This window comes from Acromyrmex echinatior, chromosome 10, assembly GCF_024713525.1.
Source record: "Acromyrmex echinatior isolate Ae372 chromosome 10, ASM2471352v2, whole genome shotgun sequence".
NCBI classification, from domain to species: Eukaryota; Metazoa; Arthropoda; class Insecta; order Hymenoptera; family Formicidae; genus Acromyrmex; species Acromyrmex echinatior.
In genome coordinates this window covers 6,680,362-6,706,192 of record NC_141861.1, presented here as the reverse complement: position 1 = coordinate 6,706,192, position 25,831 = coordinate 6,680,362, and the positions used below count along the sequence as shown (strand labels likewise).

At 35.4% G+C, this 25,831-nt stretch overlaps 1 protein-coding gene and 1 long non-coding RNA gene across 11 annotated transcripts in view; one reads left to right on the top strand and one right to left on the bottom strand.

Moving 5' to 3' along the window:
- The window catches only part of stet (stem cell tumor), a 429,808-nt gene that overhangs the window by 327,021 nt on the left and 76,956 nt on the right, over positions 1-25,831 (bottom strand). The gene's annotated exons all lie outside the window — the stretch shown is intronic.
- Positions 1-25,831, top strand: part of LOC105150419 (uncharacterized) — a 250,084-nt gene that overhangs the window by 149,935 nt on the left and 74,318 nt on the right. For 8 of the 9 annotated variants that reach the window (XR_015546334.1, XR_015546336.1, XR_015546337.1 and 5 more), the window contains one exon: positions 24,331-24,469. This is a non-coding gene — a long non-coding RNA (uncharacterized LOC105150419). Of the gene's footprint in view, positions 1-24,330; positions 24,771-25,831 lie in introns of all 9 variants that reach the window. The other variant, XR_015546333.1, reaches the window with a different exon arrangement.

Here is a 25,831-nt window from a genome sequence, read left to right as displayed (position 1 = left end):
CCTTTCGTTACACTCGCAGACCAGCTTGGACCCCCGGCCATCAGGTTAACCGTAGAAGAGATGCGTACTCGAGGCGAGGCGCAGATCGATCCTCGGGATGATTTTTCTGACCTCGCGGCGCTATGATTTATTATACGCGCAGTCAGCACGATGAAGAATGCATTACATCGAGCGAGGTTGAATTAGAATCTATATTCTGTAAATTGCGTTGACATTTTTCGATATGGAAACCAAATTATAGATTCCTCTTTCGAAATCGGTTATTTATAAATTATATAAGTCGCAAAAAAATTTAACAAAGATTTGACAATATATTTTTATTCTAAAAATTCTAAAAATTCTAAAAATTCTAAAAAACCATCCTTCTGTATGTAATTTTTAAAGTGCAACTTGCAAAATTATTGTGTTTTAATTTATTTTTAACTTTTTTTTTTCGATAGCATAATTATTAATTTCAAGAAATCTTTTGGAAAATTTTCTCATTTGTAATATATTCCATTGTCTATAAAAATTATATATATTTTTTACAACTATTCTTAAAAAGAATTTTCGGGACGTAAGAAATTCCAAATCCGACGTTAACAGACGAATCCAAAGTTCACGAGTTATAAGTTCGTCTACTTTCGCGTATCGTGTCTTTTTTTTTTCTTCGTAGAAAGTGCTGTATTGCTCTGAAAAATATTTTTCCGTACATCGGAAAAGTTTTCCGCTACGTCGCGAAGTGAAGAGGAGACATTCAACCACGTGAGTAACTGACCTCGATTTTTCGCGAGAAGCCTGTGGTACCGAAGTGTTTTCGACGTCGCAAAATCCATTTCGCGGATTCCACGCGACAAAAGGAAAACGAAAGGCCATTGTAGTGAAAGTATTTCACTTTTGAGTGGAAACCTCCGACGACCCTCGCTCGTCAACCATCCGTACATATAGCGACACATATGTCCATGTTCCATTGACCGGGTAGAAATAATGACAGCGGATCGAGAGGAGAGAGAGAGAGAGAGAGAGAGAGAGAGAGTTGAAATCGAATGAACGTGGAGAAAAAGAGAAAGATGGAAGGAGACGATGCAGCTTCTCTTGAAAAATGATGGGATCCAATATCGCGCTCGGGTTCGAAGGCGAGGTACCGCAGTTAGCCAGACGTATAAGGAGACTACCTTCGCCCTCTATTTTCTTTATTATCGTTCGCGGCGGCTTCGTGTGTATTCGTGCGATCGTGTGTGGGTGGACGTAGAAAATGTATCCTGGAAAAAGGAAACGTATCTGGCCGCGGAAGGTTCGTCCCCGCGGACCGTTCCATCGGACGCGATTTCAAGGCTGACTGCCCGTATAAAGTGAAAAACTTTTCTTCAAGTCCGGAGGAGCGTATCTATATACACTTACACATACGTGTATGTACTCTGTATAGCCAATGCATGTCCAGTCTATACTTATTCCTATTACAAGAAGCCGTCACAAAGTGTCTCCTTCTTTTATCTTTTGCTTGATAAAACAGTCTTTTTCCTTCCTCATCGTTGTTGCGATGTTTTGCAAAGATCACATTTTATCAGTAGTTATATTGAGAAAATATCATATAATAATCAAATTTATGCAATAAGTGGTATTACTGAACGAAATTGGCTGCTGCAATAAATTAGATGGTAAAATATTGCAGAGCATTTTTTATTGACTGCTGCAACCAATTAAAAATGCTGTGCCATATTTAGCCATCTTTTTTTCAGTGTAATTAACCATTAGTTAGTAATTAGTACATGATGATTTTCTAAGCCTTTACTACACATGAATAGATCATTCGTGTCCCAAGTTAAAAATTTTATCACTTTTACAAGTATACAAAAATTATTAAATGATTTTCTTATATATATTTTAACATTTTGAAAAAGTATTCATAAAGTCATGCATATATTTTTTTAAAAAAACAGAAAGGATAGAGATCTTCAACTAGATGTTCTTAATAGTTCAAAGAAAAGAAATGCGCAGGATTTCAAATAATCAAATTGTGTGTGTATTAAGAGTTAATATGAGTAAATAATGTAAGTAAAATACTAAAAATGAATTAAATAATTAATTATCGTTTCGATGGCCTAAATCTTATTCGTTATGGAAAGACTGATAAAAACAGTTCTCTTTGTATTTCTGAAAACTTATCTTGATTTATTTCGACTTATAATAAACTTAATAACAGTGTCTCTGAATTTCGATAAATTTTGCTTTGAGTCATATAATTTTTACAACATAATTTTCAGGTACAAAAACCACTTTAGCACGTATCTGCCTTGGAGCATACACGTACTCAATACGCGTTCACGTTCAACTCGTATAATGCAGGTCTCATTTTTATTTCGCAGATCACCGTTAAATTAACCAGCCAGAGCTGCCGTGTGAATCGAGTTAAACCGAATGCTCGAGGGAAAGTAAATTGGGATGGATTTTATTCGGGTTAATGAAAGCGAGAGGTTTCGATTTACGATTGCTGTTAAGTGCGGCGATATAACGTCGAGCGGGGAACACCGAGTACGATTTCAATTATGGACGGAATTATGTCGTACCGCAATTTCTAATTTCAGAAACGCAGTCCTGCAATGGTTACCGCTGACCGGCACGTCGCGTCGTAATTTTAATGAAATGAGAAACTCGGAGATATAGGGTAGGCAGGTGTCACGAAACGAACCGATTAAGCAGACAGCGGATACACGTAAAGTAATAGAAGTGTCATGGACAAGTGCATTTGTTTTGTTGTCCGCAACGAGAAATCGATTCTACCGAGCGGCTCGCGTCTGACAGACCGTGCGAAACTCACGAAGAAAAACAGTTATCTCGGAGAAAGTCCAAAAAATCTTCTGGAACGTCGATTGCAGAGGCGTTTTTTTGAAGAAACCGTCACTTGCCATAAATTTCTAATTTTCGATGCTAAATTGATACAATTAAATTTGTTGACGCCTTGAGTTTTAAATCGAATTTACTGATAAGATAAAGTCTGATTATCCCTGATAAAAATTTCATGCATTTTTTAGAAATGATACTAATAGTTACATTATTTTATTATAGTAACTTATTGTTAGTAAAACTATTTAAGATCCTAATCAAAATATAATGCTATGTTTACAATTACTCTTTTAAGAAAAAATGTTTCAATATACTGAATAGTTAATCAGTATATCGAAACACTTTTTCCTAAGTGCTAAGCTGTGTAAAAACTGCGCAATATCTAAACTCATTTACTAAATAAAAACAGAACATATTATTAAATATTAATTAAAAATTATTATTAGTTAAACTGCGTAGTCCAATAAATGGATTATGCAAATAATAATTTAATAATATTAAATAACTTTGACCTGCCGTCTAAGCAAATTGCACATATCAACAAAAATTGTTTTGACCAATAAAACTGTATCAAGTTCTTATCTATAAGTTCTTATCGATTGGAACAATTACGTATGTTTCTACCAGAAATATTAATGGTAGAATTAAATCAGACCTGAATAAAAAGCTTGTAAATAAAGAAAAGCCGCTAAATCACTTAATGCATAATTTTATATTCAATTTCAAGACTATCGTATCACATTAAAAAACGATTTTGAAACATACTGCATATAAAAATCGGTCATACATTGTAGTCTCTAACGTCGATTCAGTGATAAAGTATGTCTAGAGGACAAGAGATTGAATAGGTAGAGAAGACCGAAGTGACGACGAAGGTTACCGTCCGTGTGATGCAAATGAACTTCTAAATTAAATTTTGTCGTTCCGACGGGAGAGAGGAAAAGAAATGTCGTGGAAGAGGAAAGTGGGAAGGGGGCAAAAGCTTCCCGTGAGACGGTAGCTGGTGAGATTACGGAGCGGGGAAAGTTCTCGACGACGTCGGCAAAGTTTTCGTTCGCCGATTGCTCTTGATTTCGCGAGTCGTGCGAACGATCCCACTATCGCTCGTATATCTGTTGAATATCGCAGTGGATGGCATTCCGACGCGACGACGCGTGAAATCTTTGGTTTCGCATCGAAATAACGGATCGTTCGGAAAACAGTATAATAGTTATCCAGCCATCTGTGCCGTCCGTATGTCACTTACGATTATAAATTTTGACGGCGCGATACGCATTTTATGCTACACTGATAATCGCGGATTTCCGCAAAGAGCTGCATATCCACTCGTTTTAGCTTACAATTAATAATTATTATTTTGCAATATCCGGCTATAATTAATGATAATGATATAATAATTCGGTAATATCCGGATATTAAATAGCATTTGTAGTAATAATATCTACAAAATAATATAATATTAAATTAATTAATGGTAATTTCTCTGTATTTTGAGTATTTGTTCGAAATAATTTCTTTTCCTTTCTGACAGAAAGATTTAAAGAATTTAACAGAAGTAAATCACACTCATTAACACAAAATGTAATTGTTATTTAAATAGAAATTATTGAATACAATCCAAATAATTAAAAAATAATTTATCGACTTTTAGAGCTCTTTTTGAGCTCGTTAATTTTTATAAATCTAGACAAAATGCCCTTGCACGTTCGTGTCGTCTCTCAGTTCATTCTATGAGAAAAAGTTTTTGCACAAAGTTTTAACGTAAAACTCTAATCAGGTCTCTTTATTAAAAGTTCAGATCATTATGGAATTTTTTTGCAGCTCATTCGTGCTTAATAAAGCATAGTTCTTCGGGAACGGAACATACCGCTCAATCGACCATCGAAACTTTCAATATCCGGGTAAGGCGAAGTCATGAAATGGAGAAAGTAGATTTCTACGAAACTTTTGACGCTGATAGAAGATGTCGCGAATAGATTTGCGTCTCGTTCTACGACTTGATTATTATGATTGACCTATCATGAAATATGATAGTACACTTATTAAATCGTTTTAATTAGAATAAATTATATGTCAATTGTCAATTGAAACGTATCGATTAATAAAAAAATCTTTCTAACTATACAAATTATTACATATAAATATGTAAATATTTTTAAATACGTACATCAATTTTAATTAATTTTTTATTCTGTCTAATATTTAATTAATAATTGTATTATTATTAATCGCTAATAAAATTTAATTTTAATCCATTTTGTTTCATATAAATTAAATTAAAAAGTTTGTTTTTATGTAAGTTTATTTTACAACTAACGAAAATTTTTACATTACAGTGCAATGTTTCGCATTTCCGAAAAAATAAAGAATAACATAAAGTTCACCAAGTCCATGAAGTTGATGTCACGTTCTCGAATCGATGATCGTACGCAGGATCGAGAGTCCTGGGTGGGCGTTTTTCCCAGGCTCGCGCGATCATTCCCCCCTACCGATCTGGCGCCTCGATCCCGCCATTGCCAGGTAAAATATTCGGACTGGTCGTCGGACTCAGCCAGAGCAGATGAAGGTGTTACGTGCCTGGCGCGCACGAAACACGTCTTCTTCCGACGATGCTTTCCGATGGCGTGTTTCTCCCCCGGTTAAAGATAAAACAAGCAACAAGGGGATGAGACACAGACAGAAAAGAACGAAAAGGGACGGGCTAAAGAGAAGAGAACAAAGGAAAAGCGGATAAATATAATACTCGCCGCCTCGTTAGGGCTTCGATAATGTCGTAGACGTGTTCACGGGATGTTATGTGCAGCGCAAAGTATATGCGTTTTATTAGTTTTGGTATCTTAACTTGCGTTGTAACTTTACTATCTATATAGCTTTCCGAAGATGTTAGATAAATAATAATATCGCAAAAAAGAAAGGTTGTAATGATATAATAACAACTGCTGTTGTAAATAACATCTGCCCACCGATCGTAGCTTTGATAATATACCATCTAATTACAGACTTATATGCAGATGATATGAAATTCGAAAAAGGTTTTGAGAATATCAATGCAAGATAAGATAGGGTATTAAGAGTAGGAAAAGGGAATGTAATGTAACGTGTTAAAGATATTCGACAGGATATTTATCGGTCGTACCAAATATTCAAAGAGATACTTGGAGAACGGCGAAACGCACCGTAACAAAACTGAGAAATAATGGAAGAGGCGCAAGGAGGACGGACGAGAGGAAGGGGAGGGCCGGTGATGGAACGAAGAGAAATAGAATGCAGAGAGGATGAAGGAAGGAAAGAGAGAATGCGAGTTAAAGGGCCCTCGGTATGCGAGGTGTGGGCGTGGGTCCAGACTGGACGCGTGTCTCTACGTTCCTTCGCTGTTCGAAGCACGAGATGCAGCAACACGAGGAAAAGAGACGAAGAGAGAAAGCAGACAGAGTGCGAGGCGAACGGAGAGAGAGAGAGAGAATGATGGGATAAGAGAGACATTGGAGAGAAGGGGAGAGTCTAGCCCGAGAGAGGCGCGATCGCGTCTCCCGGGTGGGCAGGATCGGTTCGAACTCTCAAAAATTTATGGCCGGCGCTTCGACCTACGAGCAAGAGGTGTTACTCCCGGGTCCTTGGGGCAGGGACCGTAAGATTTACGCAACGCCGGCAGGAGAGGAAGAAAGAGCGAATGCGAGAGAGGACGGGAGAGGCGGAAGGGAGTAAAAGGAGATCCACGAACGCGAGCGTGTACGCTAACGAAAAGAGCGATCGAGCTCGTTAACGTCCATCCAGATAATCGATAGTATGGCCACGCCGCCTGATTATCGAGCGAGGGAAAATAGCTCCCTGCACCAGGAATAAATATTTGGACGTGGCACGGCAGCTCATTCGACGACGGTGACGTGATAACGCGATGTCGTTCGGATAAAAATAACGCAAATTATAAAAAAACGTTTGAAAAATTCGCTTCCTGCCAATTACGGTTTCCATGAATAATATTGAGTTAAAACATACATATGTATTAATTACGATGCGATTGGACGTCGTTGATTATCGTTATTGGTAGGGGAGATTGGGGACAGTTGCAACGGAAGTAGGTAAGTGGAACAATGCGTATATCTTTTAAATGATAAGAGATAAGACGATTACATGAAGAATAAAAATAATCGATATTGAAGCCTGCATTTGTCTCATGTTATCAATCGCGCGTGTGCCGCATGTAAAAGAAGTTATATGTCCTGTGCTCAGACAAGCCACGTAATTTTGTAAATTTATAGTGTAAATTTTACACTTTTTTGTTTTAAACTTTCAAATACAATGCTTTTTATCATATTTTCATTTGCTTTTTATCATATATTAATTCTAAAATATGTTTTTTCAAGCTATGTACATGCTATGAAATTTTTAAGTGGTTTCAAATATATTCATATTAATTTTGACAACATCGGGTTAGAGTTAAAAATACCGTATCGCTAGGGTACATTGTAACACTATTACACCTTTAAAATTACACCTATTTGCAAATAGTATCATAAATCTAAATAATTGTTGCGTCATGTGCATTAAAAGAAATAAACGTATATGTTATAAATAAAGAAATATATATATTTCTAAACATTAGTACTGTCCCCAATCTCCTCCCCTATCTAATTAAATTGTATAATTTAGAGTATGTAATTTGTAAGCTGTATTTTTAATAATTTTTCATAAAAAAAATAGTTTATTTAAAAATTAAAAAAAATTTATTTTCTCTCTTCTGCAGACAAATTATTGGATTTAATCGATTTCATTTAACTTAATCTAAAATAATTTATAAAGTTGAAACAACAGCTTAGCTTAAGAGTTTAGCTTAAGAGTTATTTTGTTATTCTAGAATGGTCTACATTGTTATTAGGTGTTGGAATTAATTCGTAGCGTTTTTAATGAAAGAATGTTATTTATTTCACATGAGCATTAAAAAATACATTAATGAAAGTACTTCCCATCACTTGTAAAACGCTACGAATTAATTCCAACACCTAATATTATTATCTACATATGAGAATGTTAGACAGTCAAGTAAATATTTTTCATCCGTGTAAATATTTTTCACAATATACCATACTGTAGGACGAACAATTTTACATTGGCGGTACAGAGAGGAAGACTTTCTGAGGGAAAATTCTTTTTGAAATTCACACGACAGATTTTCCGATCATTTGCGAATAAAATAGTTGAATGCCGAAACGATGTCGACTGCACCTGGGAGAAGATATTTTAGATCGCAACGATGGTGCTCGCGCGTGGAAAAATCGTATTTTCTTTGTATCTGCCAATCAGACTAGCGCTTTCAAAGCACCCCTTTAAGCTAAGTCACATAAAACTGGCTCTGACCAAATAAAAATATCACAGCGTCACTCTTCAATTTCCGTCGCATGTCTGCCTATACAGAACAGGCTCGAATTTGACACACGATATTTTCGTCGAAAAATTCACTTTGTAGAAATTTTATATCTGACAATATCAGAAATCGTATGTTATCAATACGTCGTTCACCGCGCACGCAAACGAAACCACTTTCATTATATTATTATTTTCCTGTAGAAACGTATACGTTTCTTTTCTACTGAATTCAATCGATATACCTGGCTTTTGCAAAATTTGAAGTATTATGTTTGCGCATTGAAGGATATTTGATACGAATTGGTATTTCTTCATTTTAATATCAAACGTTTCTCGTTTCAATATTAAATTAAAAAGTGTCGATTATTTTATTAATCTATATATTTATTATTAGTGTAAAATATATTAAAAAATAATTAACATATAAAAATGAAAAGTTAATATATTAAATACTTGATTATGTTTAGTACAAATGATGTTAAAATATGCTCAGATTTATATTATAAATGTAGGATATATTAAAAAAGATGAAAAAGGTGCTAATCATTAGATTCATGTCCAGATATCTAAAGATATTGCAATTCTGATTTTCGTTATGTAAGAGATTTATAGCAGATCAATTTTATTTGTTTAACTTATTAACAGATATATTTACTATTTATTGGAAAAGCGCTTGACATCTCGGCGATCGCTATTCTGCCGTATTTATTTGTGCCAAAATTGTGCGCTATGCAAATATGTACAAACGATCGTCAATAGAACATACAGTGAGTGACAAAAAAAACTACGAAAATATTTGCACGACAAACTGTGCGATTGTATAGCAGAAAGTGGTGGTTAAACGAAGAGTCGAAAGAGAAACGATAAAAACATACAGTCGAGTGAATATGTGTTTCTAAAATAAGTCACACTTAAAAATTAGCAGCTATTACTCGTAGAATTAATGATAGAACATAATATCACGTATCTCACAGGAAGTAAAAAAATTTAAGAGCAAGATAAAAATTTTAAAGAACATCAAATTTGACGAGCAATCTTTCTATTTAACGATTAAATTCCCTCTTTTAATCCTATAATAAAGATTACAGAAATAATTGAATAATACATATTTATTGAAAAACAGATAATTTTTTGTGTATTTTTACACGTCATTCATACATTTCAGATAATTAAGTATCTATTTTTAATTGCTACGATCGTCAGAAAAATTCAAAGAATGAGCTCGAGATCGGCGAGAGAATTTTTAATATGCAATTTAATTCGATTCTATTTATTCTCTCTTATCTCGTTTTTAGAGCCAAGTGGCATGTACGGTACGGTTTTGCATTCATTTAAAAGCTCGCATGACGGTAATATTCAGACGCGTAAATATCACGAAACGCGCACGATATTTCGTCGCGTTCTCCACCGGTCATAAAAGCATCCTCGTTTTTTCCCACCCATTAGCCCGATACGGTACGTACCTACGTCGTCGATGAGAGAACGGGCATTAGATAAATACCGCGAACATCCGCGCGGTACGGCCGTGGGGGCGAAAGCATGCACTAGCCGACTCTCTAAAAGGGAATAAAAATGTTTATCGAGCAAACTCCCTGGGGCAGACCACCTCTGCCGCCGCATCGACGGCGGGAGAAGAAAGGGAACGATGGAAAATGGTGCTGGCGTTGGAAAGGGCGGAGGCGGAACAGGACAACCGAATGAATTTTGAGTGGAGTATTACTCCGCGTATTAGGACCCGCGCGCATCTCTCGCAATGGGGGTGGAAAAGCCTCTGCCCGTATTATTGGAAAACGGTAAATATTTCTCGGCATATACGAGCCAACGGGTATAAAAGGGAGAATGAGGGAAAGAAGGGAGAGGGAACACAAGAGGGATGAAGTCGAGTTCTGGTGGAATCTTGTTCTACGCTACGATTACCGTGCGCGCATCTCCGAGGAAGATGTTGGTGGAGCAAGGAAGAAGAAGATAAGAAATGAGGAAGACGGCAGGAGGGCAATAGAGGAGAAGATATTCCTCGGAAGCCTGTGTTTCTCTGCATTATCGGAATTAAAATCGAACAATCATTCGCCGTGCGCACAAGAATGCTGTGTGTTTCTCCTGCCTTTTTCGTTTTGCATTTCCTCCTCTTTGTATGCGGCATGCGCTCGCTGGCAGATCTACAGGGGAGGCCATGCCTTAGAATATCTTTTTTTTTTTAATATTTATCGCAAAATGTTATTGTCAATTTGTAATATATTTGTAATATTTCTGAATCACAATTTTGATATTCCAAAAACATTTTTTAAGAAACTCCTAGATATAAAAAACGTAGATTCTATTATATATTATTCTTCTTTTGTATTAATATAATTTTAAATAAAACATTTTATCAATTACACATTTAAATAATAAATTTTCCAATGTAATAATTTAAGTAATAATTTAATATTGTGTCGTTCCATATTTAAAAAAAATTTTGTTTGCGGCAAGCCAATAACCCCTATTGACAAATTTCTGAATGCACCAGTATATGCACTTTCTAGTTTCTTCCTCCTATATACACTTTGTCTCTCATATCACATTTACAGTAATATCGCAAGCCCCGGCACAATAAGCATGATTTTCATACATTACCCATCGAACGACGAACGATTAACGTAATATCGACGTTTTCGGATGAGGGTATGAGCGAAAGAACACACGACACAGTGTAACGAATCGACTTATCGTTTCCGTGGGATACGAACAGTAGCTAGCGATCGTATAAGTTCGTTCACTTCCCAATATGTATTGTACAATATACGCGATTCTCTGCATCGCCGGCTACCACGCTGCTGCTTAGCTGCTGTAATCGTGTAACATTCCAGAGATGATTGTTACGCCTCGCGAGAGTAATGATCGCGCCGGATAACTCTCCATTTCCTCTGCACGCCTTCAACATTCTTTTTCTTGATGATCCGACGACTGATCGCCGAAGGAAGCCGTAATGGATTTTTGGTGAACGTTCGCTGCCGTTTCATCGCCATTCCTACTTGTAAATTATGTTGTATAGCCAGAAAGTGTTCAAGTGATACTTAAATATTGTTATTACAGAAAATACTTGAAGATTCATGCTATTGGATAATAATAATAATTATTCGCGTTATGAAAGATTCTCTTGCATGTTTCATGTCGTTTTACGAGATCAATTCATGTTTCATATGAACAAAGATATCTAATATTTTTTTCTCTTTCTAGAATATCTATGTTTCGATATCATAAAAATATGCGTTTAAAAATTTCATTTTTTTATTTTTTGCTTGAAATTGTAATGTCAGATTTTTTTGTCGATCACTTTGAAGATGTCATGAATACTTTTCAGAGAATAAATAAAATTTCCTAAAAAAGACGAATCTAAATTTTAAGAATTAATTCTAATTGCTATTTTAATTCTCAGTTAAAGATTTTAATTCCTAAATCGAGAGTATAAAATTGTAAAATTATATATTCGTTTCTAACAAGCAATGCAATCTTTCTATAATTTCATGGAGTGTTTCCAAACATATACCAGAGAAAAGTTTCTTTGATTAAAAAAAATGTTTCTTTGCTACGGTTAAAGAAAAAGTTTCTTTGATTTGAACATCATTTTTTTAATTTGAACATTATTTTGTGAAATTAAATAAAGGAATTTATTTGATTTAAAAAAATTATGTTTAAAGAATTGAAGAAATCTTTCTCTGAGTATACAGAAAAAATTGAAGAATATGAAATTTAAAAACAGAGTAAATTTTGAAATTCGACATCTTTTCAACTTATTATTTAATACGTAACTATTCAGGTGAAATAAACTTTCACTACGTCAGATACATCTATTTTATTATACAGCACATTTCTCTTTCTTTTTATTTTGTCTCATATTATGTCTCGACGCTCACATTATCGACAGCATGTTACACCGAACCGCGTGTATCGCTTGATGTGGCGGGGCAAAGCTAAACACACATCCAGAGAAGTTTATCGAACACAAGAGCAGTCGAACAAACTAGCCCGCGGGAACAGTCACGCGGATTCGAGAGGCAGAGCATCGAGAAGAGAGACGTGAATTATACGAGAGAAAGAGAGAGCGCGATCGACGAGTGCTGTTTGCGAATTCACAGAAAGGGGACGTGAAACGGCAACACGCGACAGCAAGAGGCGAGGATATACATGACGGTAAACTCGGAAGTGCTTTGTCCGGTGCGAAGCTGCGTTACGCGACGCGGTCGCGACGCTCGATGCCGTTTTCACGGTGGCTTGAATTGCGCTCACTGTGTAAACCGCTTACTTGCCAACGCGAACGAAAACGAGATCCTGTTGGGCGTACGCAGAAGGCGTACTCGTAGAGCCCGCAGAAGGAAGTCGGGCCGCGAGAGATAGTTCCATTCGCGACACATACGTGTATCTGTATTCGCGAGTGCTTCACAGACAGTAGAGAGAGAGACACACGCTCATCATTGAGGATGAGAGTGACGGACAGAGAAAGAGAAAGAGAGGTGCAATAACGGATGAACAAATATTTGAACGGCCGTGAGAAACGCGAGTATCATGTAACGCGCGCCGTGTCGGTGACGAAATGTCACACACAAGTATGTAGAGATAGGTAAAATACAGATAATAGAAAATCATAAATTATCTATTGTTGCAATAGTCAAAAGAATCGAGTAATCAAAAGGAAATCTATCACTGCGATTTGGCAATGTTATTAGACTTAAATATCGAATTAAAAAAAAGATAAATATTTAAATTTAAAAAAAAAAATCTTTAATTAAAAATCATCTATAAATTCTATTTCATTATATATATATATATTTTATTGATATTGATATTCTAGCTTTGTGTTTAGCAGAATATATTATTTTAATAGAACATCTATCATTTGCTTACATAAATGGGGAGAAAATTTTCCTTTTATTTTATTTTTCAAAATTGCTCTTTGTTCTTTAAAACTTCAATATTTTCCAATGCAATTGTCTAATTTAAATGCGTTATTTATAGTTCTGAAAAGCAGAGTAAGAAACAGATTTCTTATTCCAATATCTTTTGAGCAATTAGAAGATGTTCTGTTAGAAGAATGATGTAATACTGCACTGCAAATATTACTATACTATGCAAGCATATGACTCTATTCCAATAAGGATAAAATCGTATTTAAAATGAAGTATTAAAGATAAATTATAGATCAATTTTTTATTAATAAAACAAGTAGATAATATATTCCTCAAGTGTCAAAATTATTTTGTTTATATATGTTTATATTATAATATAATAATTTATTTAATTTTATCGATGTATTTAATTTAATATCGAAACATTTTTTAGACACAAACAGGATAAACTTGCGAGTTTATAGAATAATCGAACAACAAAAAGACATATCCGATGAGACTAATCTGGTTCAAGCAGTTTAGCGCCATGGAGATAATAGACGCGTTTGTAAAACCATTTCGAAAGAATGATGGCAAACATTTGATTTTCCGTGAAACTCCGCGAACGTATCGCGATTCTCGTAATCGACGTCTTGATAAACGTGGCAAATGACCGCCATTTCTCGCCCGTGGCTGATTGTTCTTTTGCAGTTGATCGCGCGTATAATTCGCGAGTAGGGGAATATTGAATGGAAAAAAAGGAAGGAGAATTAGTGCGGATGCTAACTTTTGAAAATCTAAAGCTGATTATTCCTGGCGGAAGAATAATCGAATAAAGAAGGAAGTTAAACGAAAAGTGTTGGTTATTGCACAATGCAGTACACAGGACTGATTAGAGAAATCCTATCGTAACATCATCGTGACATATTTTAATAACAAAATCAATAGTTATCATTACTCAAACTCTTATAATTACTATTAAAAAAACAATTACTTTAGTAATTAAAAAAAATATATATATATATAAATCTAAGGCTCTAATGAAATGAAATTTCACAAAAATTGAAGTACTTGAGCTATTCGAGCAGCGCTAGCTGTTATTTGCGATATAATAAATTGTCATATAAATAAAATTAATAAATAAATTTAACCATTTCGACTTTTAATACGACTATCTTCAATGAATATTATGAATTATACATACAATTGATGAAAACCTTTCTTAAAAGTATTAATTATTTGGGAGCAAGGCGCATGTTGATTACTTTAATAGTTCTTGTCTATTAATTTAAGAGAATACGGAGAATACAGAGCGTGGCATTTAGATATGTCATTTACTGTGTTATGTCGACTGACAACACTAAGAAATTGACAGATAATTCCAAGCAGTATGCTTCATGATAATATGAGCCTTTGACAGTTGAGAACCTGTAGCTTAAGTTTCATTAGTTTCCATATGGATCTGCTCTTGCTTGGGAAAGCATCATTGACAGGAGATGTCCGGGGATCGAGGACCGAGAGGATGAGAGGAATGAAGGAGGGAAGGATTCTCTCGATAAGGATACGATAGTCCACCTGGGAATCGCGCGGCTGCCTGGCTCCGCGTTTTCGACCTACCTTGATAAGAGAAGAGAACTATCCAAACTGATGAAAACGCTCGCCGGAATGATACTTTTAGCCGCAAAATTCATCAAAATACGGACAACACAAAACAAAAGATCTTATTTGACTCGAGATTGAGTTTTATACTGTTGTTCCTCTCGCAATCAGCAATCCCGTTTAATATATTCTAATGTAATATACAATGTTTTGTAACTTGCATTCTTTAATTTTATTAGAATTTATATAGCTCGAGATTTGTGATTAATATATGAGAAATATTTAGAAAATAAATCTCAAAATGAGATTGATTTAATTCTAGCTAAAAAATGTAATCGATATTCGAAATATTTTCCACGGATTAAACATTAGAAATCGAAATTTCGAACGGTGAAAATTTTAATGAATAATACAAAAGTGATACTTAATTGTATTTACTGTATAATATTTTAAATAATTATGAGATAGATCGTATTTATGGTTATCTATAAAATACTTTTAGACATTTTTCGTGTGCTTAAAAATCTCTCAGAACATGGCGAATATCTTTCGTTCGGTAAATCATATAACATCTCTCTTTGTAAATTCACATCCATGCGAATCGTTTTGCTTGCGATTCATCGACGTTGTCCTCGATTCCATCGAGTTACGAGCACTCGACCGGGACGTAAAGTACTTACATATCGACAACCCTCGAGACTAAACTCAGTTCGTTCCACCTAGAAGTGCGTCAGCTTCTCGGTATGCCCTTGGGGTGTACTTTCCTCGATACGCGTCGATTTCCCAAAGGAATCGCGCCATTGGACATATTCCCAGATACTTTCGCGGTCATGCACTTTTCGTGCATGCTCGGCCGCGCGTATTCAATTTGCATATGAAACTGGTTTAGATTCTTTATGATAATAATTCCGATTCTAAGATAATGTATGTCTGGGTCAATCAACTCGGCACGGGCAATGACATGCTAAACGATCTGTCTCATAAATTAAACGACGTGTGTATTTGTAACAGTATAAGATAATTCATATCATTAACAAGAGGACAGTTTATTATAAAAATCATACAAATTTTAATTAAGCGGAAGTCAATGCTTTATATATTAAACAATTTTTCCTTACACACCCACACACACACATACCTTTTAAAATTTTTAGAGTGAATCTTACTCTGAGGAGTAAAATCTCATTTTAAATTATTTTGAAAATTGAGTTAATTTTTTTCAAGGCTTTTTTTCGGCTCAATTTTTATTCTTTAAAGTGAGATTTCGCTCGAAAGAATTTAAAAAGTAGATACTTATAATTTTAATATTTGTTATGATGGTAAAAATGAAAATGGTATAATTCTGTAAAATACTGTAGTAGAATTAGAAAAGAATTTGTAAACTAAATAATTAGCATTTTAGCATTAATTATTTCATGCTCCTATGCAAGTAGAATCTCCGAATCTCGACAATATTGGATGTTAAAAATTACCTGCGGTCATTGGACACCTGTTGGATCATGTGAACTAAATTTTTAATTGCATAACATATACATATAGAGGAGAAAAATGTTGTTAAGGACTCTGAGATTTTAATCATAGATATTATTTCTCTCCCATTGCGATACCGTGGCAATATTCGACATAGACGACTTACGTTGTCGCGGAGATAAGAAGAGTAAATAGAAAAGATTTTGCTTTTGAATACGATGGAAAAGAATATTGATCACGGTGATTCTACACGGGCACATTTCCACACGTGCACAAACTCGTCGGAGAACACGTCGTTGGCCGCGATCTCAGAGTTTGCCTCTGCTATCTTGTCCATCGAGGCGCCGCCTTTGCTTACCGAGGCAGATTCTCTTTGCTTTTTTTATCTTCCCGTTGGTTTCGTAAAAGGAAAAGAAATAAGAGAGAGAGGCGAGGCCTAACCAAGAGGAACCGTGGTACACGGTTGATCGACACGCAGCGAGTTTATCTTCGAAATTCCTGCATCGGAAATACTTCTAACAAAAATAGTGCCTTAAATGCATCGTATGGTAAAAGTGTAATCATATGATATTGAAAAAAAAAAACAATTTGTAACAAGAGATACAAAGCATAATAAAATAAATAAAAGAAGAAGAGGCATTTATTTTTTGCGAGTAAGAGGCACCTCGAAAATCTGTTGAAAAGATTACATCAATTCATGTACGCTGTTCCTTTTTGCATAAATTGCATTTACTAGTTCTTAAAATCTGATACAAGCTGTACGTGCTTTTTTCGGGAAAAATAATCCATGCATATAGAGAGAGAAAATTTGTCGATTCTAAAAATAGAAAATGCGTAATATCGACAATATTTAGCAGAGCAGGATATTAATTTCCTTCAAGACGCGCGCAAGCGAGGAATCGCAATCGTTCGTTTCTCAATCTTCGTTATTACTGAAAGGATCAAGTGATCTGTCTTCCACATCACAGCTTCCGAAAAGTTTGTATCTCCAGGATCTTATACGAAAGCTCTTGAAAGCTCTGATCGCTCCAGAAGGTAGAATCATCAGAATTTTCCACCCTCTAACGTATCCATGTCACGTAGCAATTCGGCGTTGGGATTTTCTGGATATCAAATTGTATTACAAAACTGACGATCTCTTTGTTTCTCCTTTCTCTCTCTCTTTCTTTCTCTATCTTTCTGTTTCTCAAGTCTGCATACAGTCGTCCTACTGAAATTACTGGAAGGTCGGCGTTTTCCAAACCGTTAAACTCTCTTGCCCCACGTAGGCGAGCACGGGACGAATCAATCGGTGAGATTTTTACGTAAACGCAATTATCGATTTTCTTTCGCTCGATTTTACGTCTCGAGTGCGATGATCTCGCGGCGAATGAAAAAGCAACAGCAATCGATGGAGATACGTGCGACGTCATACCGCGATGAATTCCCACGGGTCGCCGTAAGCCGACGTGAAGGAGCCTGCAGCTGACACGTAATTACCGGTAATGAGACGATACAAAGGCAATGAGATTGCGCAAAGATATCAAGCAAAGTTGAAACGCGTCTTGCGTAAAAGAAGAGTGCGAGAATTCCACAGAAATTAAAAGCGTTACTGTTATTCAACCCCGAAACATATTGCAATTAAAAAGGCACTCTTGCTTTATTGGTTTCGGATTAAATCACAGATTCCCTGTGTTCATCGGCGTGAACATTCGATACGATCGAGGGAAGATGTAGCTACGTGAAATATCAATTTCCATGCTTTCTCACCACTCGCGCCTATAAGATCTCTCAATTTCCTGTAGACTTGGAATCCGTGACAATCAATTAGGTAGAAAACCGAGATAAGATTGACCAATCAAATTAAAATTGCGGAAGCAAACGTGCTTCAAGAAATAGAAGAAAACCCTCCTCGTAATCGCGGAACTTCACAAATATAATGAGAAATCAATAGACCTCGTTTCTAAAAATGAATATAAAGTGATAGTAGAGAAAGTGAACTCGTAAAGGAATTATAGATCTATTTATTTTATAATCTTTTTTAAAATATTTAGTAGTATTTCCTTTAATGTACAATATGAATATATCTATGCATTTAAATTCTTTCTTTTAAACGATTTATTTTAATATGTTTTAGTTTATACGATTTTTCTCATTAAATAAAAATACCAATGCAATTATTTTTGTTTTTTTTTATTTTTATATTGGCACAACAGGGCCTCATATAATTTCGGGAAGATTTCGCTTTCGTATTAGAGACGAAACTTGGAGTAGCTTGAGAGAGCACCACAAAGAATTGAGTTATCAGTGTTCAAGCCTCTGTGCATTTTAATAAAGACTCCGAGCTCGCAATTCGCACTAGCTTGAGAAATCAAAGAATGGTAAAAAGAGGGAAGAGAACAAAGCTAACGCTCGGCTCGGTTGCCCGTTATGAAAGTCTGGTAATACCCTCGAATAAAGATTCAAAATGTGCGATTATCGCGTATGACGCAAAACTCGCAGAGAATGCGTCAAAATTAATCTACTGCAGCAATTTCATTGCAAAAATTTCACTAATTTATGTACTGAACATACACATCATAAAGATATGATATATAAAAATTTTTTCTCTATAAAAATATAGAATGAAAGATATAATAATAAAATAGATGAATTTTACATCAAATATATTTTTTTTACAATCTATTTCCTTATTCTTTAAAATGAGAAAAACATGACGTACTCGTATAAATAATACACTGAAAAAAGTCTAGTTATAGCTATCAAATATAAAGTGAAATAGTTTCAGCTACATGTTGAGGTAATATAACTAAACATAATTTTACCTTTACAAATATTTAATAAGTATTATCAAACGGTATTATCAACGGTAATACTTACTAAATACGTATTTTCTAAAATTATATTTAGTTATATTACCTCAACGTTTAGTTGAAACTCAATATTTAGTAGCTATAACTAGACTTCCATCCAGTGTACCACTGCCATGTCTCATTGCAATTCGAGAGTCATATTCATTTATTAGTCAATGTGAATACATATACACGGGAGAGAGAAAGAGAGAAAACGGCAACGGAGATCAGGGCTCGATGAGAGAGGCTACGAAATGCTGCTGGAATGCCGCCACTCACCGATCATTCGGTAATGGCTACACGTGTATACCATAACGGCCACACGCTGCATAACCCCGACCGCCACCTTCGTTCGTGCCACTCATCTTGTTGCAATATGCGCGAGTTATGTACCTCGTGTCTAAACGTTTTGTGATTTCGATAGATCCATCCGATTTTGGTTTTCAAGCGCAAGTCCAGATGCTATCCGAGCGAAGTAGCACTCTGGCAAACGTAAGTGGATGAGGCTATTGGATGGTTCAACATAATTCAACACGCATACAGTAGATCGGTGGCGGTTTGTCAATAAACAATTATATATATACATTTAAGATTTTTGCTGCCGAGTCAGATAAATTGTCGAGATCATTTTTGTCAAGAAGTATTTTTATTGCGACAACAACTTTTAACGACGGTGCAGCTTTTAATGCAGCTTCAAGAGATTATTATTTTTTTTTTTTTTTTAGAAACACGCGAATGTGTGAAGCAGATAAAACAAACTTAAAGTTATCAAACACATGTTTTATCTCGGGGATGTAAAACAGTAAAGTAGAAAAATGCACTCTCGCAGTTGAAAAGTTCATTTTGTCCGTAGTGTAACATAGAATCTCTAAATGCTGTTACGCGTCCAGCGAACTGCATATGTGGTCGTTGGCTGCACGTCCTTGGATGGAGAATAATCTCAGTAGGGCAGTCTCTCGCTTTTCGAGCTTGCGAAAGGTCGGCCGGCGTGCATATACTCGCTTCCGAGAGCGTTTGCAAATTTATGGAGCCGCGAGAAGTGTATCCTGCGACGCTGGATAGGGAATTATTATCACATTCACGTGGGTAAATTACTTGTTTGTCGACACGATACATCGTATCGTATGCCGATTGCTGGAGATCGATCTTCGATTCACTGTAATAATTAGACGGCTTACGCGATATCCTCTGTTACTGGATTATTGAGATGTGTGTGTCAGAATGTTAGAATAGAATATATTCGTAATATATATACAAATATTTAAATAATATTCAAAATGATACAAGATATTTCGTGCTTTTTGCACTGTTTAAATATCATTAATTTGCTATCATAAAATTTAGGTATTACAGTCAAATGGCAAATTTTAAAAATTGACTAAACCTCCGATCAACTTATAGATACGAGTGAGAGTGTGCTTTAAATGTTCGATTCAAACAATACGGTCAAAGAGGGTCACGTGAATTATTCGAGAGGTGATTAGATCGACCGCAAAAGCTCGCATCGCGGTATTACCGGCAGAGAATACGAAATACGGGCATAAAACCGACGTAAGGGATACAACGGATAGTCCTTTAGCATGCAAAGTAGATAGCCATAGATTACATGAGATATAGGAAATTATGAAAAAGACAGAATTGTTTTATCATTTCGTCATTATCATAAACGCTATGAGAAACTTCATAAAAGAACACGTTGTGTTAAGGAATTCTCTTTATACATTTTGCGCATATATATCATTATAAAATAATACGTATCTATAAAAACCATATTCATGTCGGACTTGATGCTTAACTTACACTTTAATCTCACTTAAGAACTTTAGGGAGGATTTCCAGCATGAAAATTTCCAAACTCTCTTTCTCCATAAAATCCAATACCAGATTACCGTTACAGCATCGCTCCGGCGCAGCGCGAAATATATGCGACGTGAAATATTCGCGCGACGATTAGATCGCGAGAGACTCGCGCGTCCGACGCGCTTTGTCTCGCATTAATGGCCACACGCCGCGGAATTTTTTCGTTTCATGATGTAAGAAGGCGGGCATAAGACGCCCATAGACACGGGGCACGTAAACCGGGCGAGCATGGCATCGCCGTCGCCGCCGCCGCCGCCGCCAGGACCCGTCGCGATGTATCTCTTCCTCGCGAGTAAGGCCGAGCGGAAGTAATCGTTTTAACGCGCAATGGCAGCGATCGTTAAGTACGTGCGGGTCCAGCGTTACGTCAGTCGGCGATCGCACACACGCGATCGAGCGGGGACTACCTACGTATTCTACGCGGCTACGCCTCGGACACATTGCGCCCGACCCACGCGTCCATTGTCTTCCCTTTCGGAGACAGACGGCGCGTGACGTAACGGCGAAGGACAGAGAGAGATGGAGAGGAAGTTAGAGTCGGCGTTAGAGAAAGAGAGGAGATGAGAGAGAGAGAACCGGCCGTACGTGTGTACTGGCGGATACATTTCATCGGTAGAAAGAATCCGCCTGGAAATTATAGGCAGATATACGCGGATATACGTAGGATGGCGATCGCGAAGGGTATATCAAGATCTAACGTCGCGACGTGCGGGAATAAGCGGGGAAGGACGTGAGAAAATAAAGCGTGCATTGATGATAAATCGAGGCATGGGCGGTCGAGTCCGAGCTAAACCGATCGGTAAAACAATGTTCGCAGATGCGGCGGAACGATCGTGGTAGCGGGACTAGCCTTACGTAGTAACCTTGATCGTGGATCATAAATCCCGTAGGCATGGAGAACGGCAGGAATCATTTTATGAGGTAATGCGGATTCCTTTGATGCGCGATATTACCGAATCAATGGACTTTTAAGTAGCGGTTTGAATGTATCTTACAGTTAGAATCAACTTTTTAATCAATATTTATAGTCTCATATTTAAGACTGTCTTAAATATAATCTTAAGATGTCATGAAGCAATCACGGAGCCATATTAGCATTTTAAAAACGTTTTTAAGAAGATTAATATAAAAACCGATACGAATAATTACAGTTTCATAAATCTCTGATTATTCGTCGATCTCTAATATTAAGCTTTCAGGATTCATTATTTTTAAATATTCTTTAATTTCAGAAACGCTGATTTATGAATTACATTTTGAATTGATGAATAATATATTTTATTCTTTATTTAATACATTTTACGAGTATTCGACATTTTTTTCTTCCAATATATCTCCAATCATATCATGGACAATCATCCATAATAAATTATTACTATTATTAGATTTGAGAAATATTTTTTAAATAATTACTATACTTAAGGTTAAATGAAGTGACAGAAAAGTTTTTATTAATTATGATAAAGATTTACTTGATGACTCTATTTGAGCTAATAATTGAAGATTAAAGACTCGTGAATCGTAAATAATAACTGTTTTATCACAGATTCATAAAATAGAGATCTGCGAAATATTAATACAAAATATGAACCTGCAATTAATTATGTTTTCAATAAAACAATGAAAATTATTTACAACCATCGAATTCCAGTCTTAATCTTTTCGCTTTTGAAAGGAGATATGTAATACTACTTGGATCCAGATATATAATGCTACAATACTTGGATCCTATGTTTGAAGAATTTCGATATCCTCGTACTTGAAAAGTTCTTTCCAATAATAGCGAAGAACAATGTTGCGAGTAAGAAAGTAAATATTGTATTTGCAAAGTTTAATTCTTAATCATAACTCAGTAAAAAGTAACCGCTAATTAGACGTCGAGTCGATATCGAATTGACGTCGAAATCATCTTATCAATTTAATTCTATTTCTTACTGAGAAGAAGATCAGTAACTTATATGAGTATTTGTTGCAAAATGTGATCACCGAGTTTATATAAAATAATCATCTAAATTATATTCGTCTAATTAGACCATCATATATCTTTATTCGTCCGTACGTTATAACACATTTCATGTATCATCTCATGTACAATTTATATTTATCCGACAAGTTGAAACAAATAAAGTGATACTGTTTGTAGACCGAAGAAGAAATCGCGCTGATGACGAACCTCGTTGCTTCTTGATGAGATCATGCGAAAATTCTTTAAGAAGAATTTCGGAGCACGATGTCAATGCTGCGATACATCGCACCCACACGGCCAGGATTTACGTACACGGATCGTGAACGCGGGATCATGAGACAAGAGGCGAGAGAGACACGAGACGAGACACAGCGAATCGTATTCCGCGGGTCTCACGGCTCAGGCTCGACGTGAATCATGCCAGTTCCGGTCCGACCCACGCGTACGTGTCCCTGAAACAGCCGGTCTCGGACTCGTCTCGACGCGCATCCCTCCGGTCTGGATACTCGTCTCGATTACGGCCGCACTTTGGGAGGAATTTCGTCGGACGAGTTCTCACGCTTTTTTTCTTCCGCGAACACGACGCGACGCGACGCGACGCGACGCGACGCGACGTGTACGACCGTTTTATCAGTGTGCTAAAAACAGATCTTCCGTCGTTCGTCATTGTCACCAATTCGTGGTCACACGCGTTTTAATTTTAGATAATCCGTGTTTGCACTGTTATATTAAAGGATGGTAACCCAATCCGTTGAGTTAAATTTTGTTATTTTTAACATTTTGTTACTTTGAATTTTCATGTGTGTCAAAATGTAAATTAATCTTTTACTGTGGTTGAATTGTTTAGTCTTAAAGTAAATAATGTTTATGTTAATGTATGCACTTACTACATAATAAATTTCTTTGAGTCAAATTTAATACACTTCTTAGTTCTTGAGTTGTAAACTGTTTAATTCCATTGTTTTAGTTAAATTAACCACTGAATCGGAATGTACGTAATGACCTACACAAATGATTAGAAATAATTGAAATTGAATATAATTGACATTATAACAGTGTTTTGATAGTGCTAAAAACAAACTTGATAATTACACGCATGCATGCCAGTTTTCCAAGAACCGCTTATATAAAATAATAAATGTACATTCATTTGTTAAGAACAAACTGATCAGATGCACAGAAAAAAAAATGTTTGGTTGAATTACCTAGAATTCTGATGAAAAATGAATGATCCAAAATTCTAGTTAAAGTTACAAGATTTCTGGTTAAATCTATTAAAATTCATATTGAAATAACTAACATTTAGTAGATTTAATCAGAAATCTAGTAGATTTAACAAAAATTCTAGATCATTTTCCATCAGGATTTCAGTTAATTCAACCAAACATTTTTTTCGTGTGTGAGTGATGTAACTGATCAATTAATACTGTGATTATAATTTTTATAATTTATATAATTTTTAACGTTAGTTCATATTATTACAAAAGCATACATGCACTTTGTCAAAACATTTAGTCTTTCTAAGCTAAAAATAGTTCTATCTTTTTTGTTACAGGTTCTTATAGTAAATTCTCGTGAATTCTTTGGAGAAACTCTACACGGGAATTACTGGATCGTCCATCCATAAGTTAGGACAGCAAAGTAACGAACGGATTAATTCTTACACTGATGATCTTTCGTGTAAAACGGAGACAGTACGTACCATCCAATTATGCCTTGGTCTCGTGCGCTTAAGCGTCATTTAATTCGCAACCTACGTGACTAATGAGAATTAAGACGTTAACTCCGATATAAGACACAGAATAGACACTCCGCCGAGAAGCAAAACGAGTACACGCACATTTCTCGTTCTCCTATATCATCCCGGACGACAGATTACGACTCTGCAATTTTATCATTGCTTATTAACTCTCAAGAAATCACGATTGATCTGACAGATACATGGAAAATTTTTTTTTTAAACATAGAAAACGAAATAAGAGACGCCAACTAATTGTAAGTAAACTTCTCTGTCGCTGTTATTCAAGGAATGTTTTTGATAAATAATTAAACGAATTAAAATAAAATAATAATATGTACATAAAATAAAGTAAAATAATATTATAATTTTTATAGCTTCAAGAATAAATCCAAATCAAATAAATATCTACACAAATAAAATGTCTAATGTGAGCCTCCGCGGTTGTTGACGCGTAAATTAAATATTCATAAAGGAATAAAATATAAATAGTTAAGATGTACGTACAAATGAAATTAAAATGTAAGCACACAAAGTCGTCTCGACTCTGAATTTGAATCCTCTTCAGCGCGACTTCACTACTTATTGCACAATTTCATTTGATAAATATATGTTAATTGTTTGAAAATTGTATTTTATCGTTTATGAATACATACATACAGGCATTTTATTTGTATTTAATGTAAATGAGTCATTTTAATTTTGTTTTTTTTTATATTTTTAATAAAAAAACAGAATGTAGTTCTATGAATTTATTTATAACGTAAATATTTAATTTCAATTTTTTATTTAATTTTTATCGTGTACGCATAATATTACACTGAGATACACATAGTATGAAAATACATAAAAAATATCTCGATAATATATCTCCAGTGATAGTTTTAGCATTGTAAAATCAATCGTAAATTATCATATTGATGTCTGTTGAAACTTAGAATGTATATCATTAAAAGAATTATTCGAACATTATGACATGTAAACTACGATTCCAAAATCGATTTTCAGTATACATGTTACAATCATGAATTTAAAGCTTGAGAGAAAAAAGATACACTTCGCACACATACAATGTAAAATTGATATACGTCCCATGCAGATTCTTTAGAAGAATCATTGTGATATTCAAACCTTCTCCTCTCACATAGCTCTTCCTCGATTGGGAGATGAAATAAATTTCGATATACGCAAGGTTTTATGAAACACATGAATCCGTAGTACTTCTCTCGAGTCCGCAATAAACTTTCGGTCGGTGTTTGCGATACATTTCATACCGCGGCTGTCGAAATCTTTTACCTTCATTTTACGACGCGGTTGG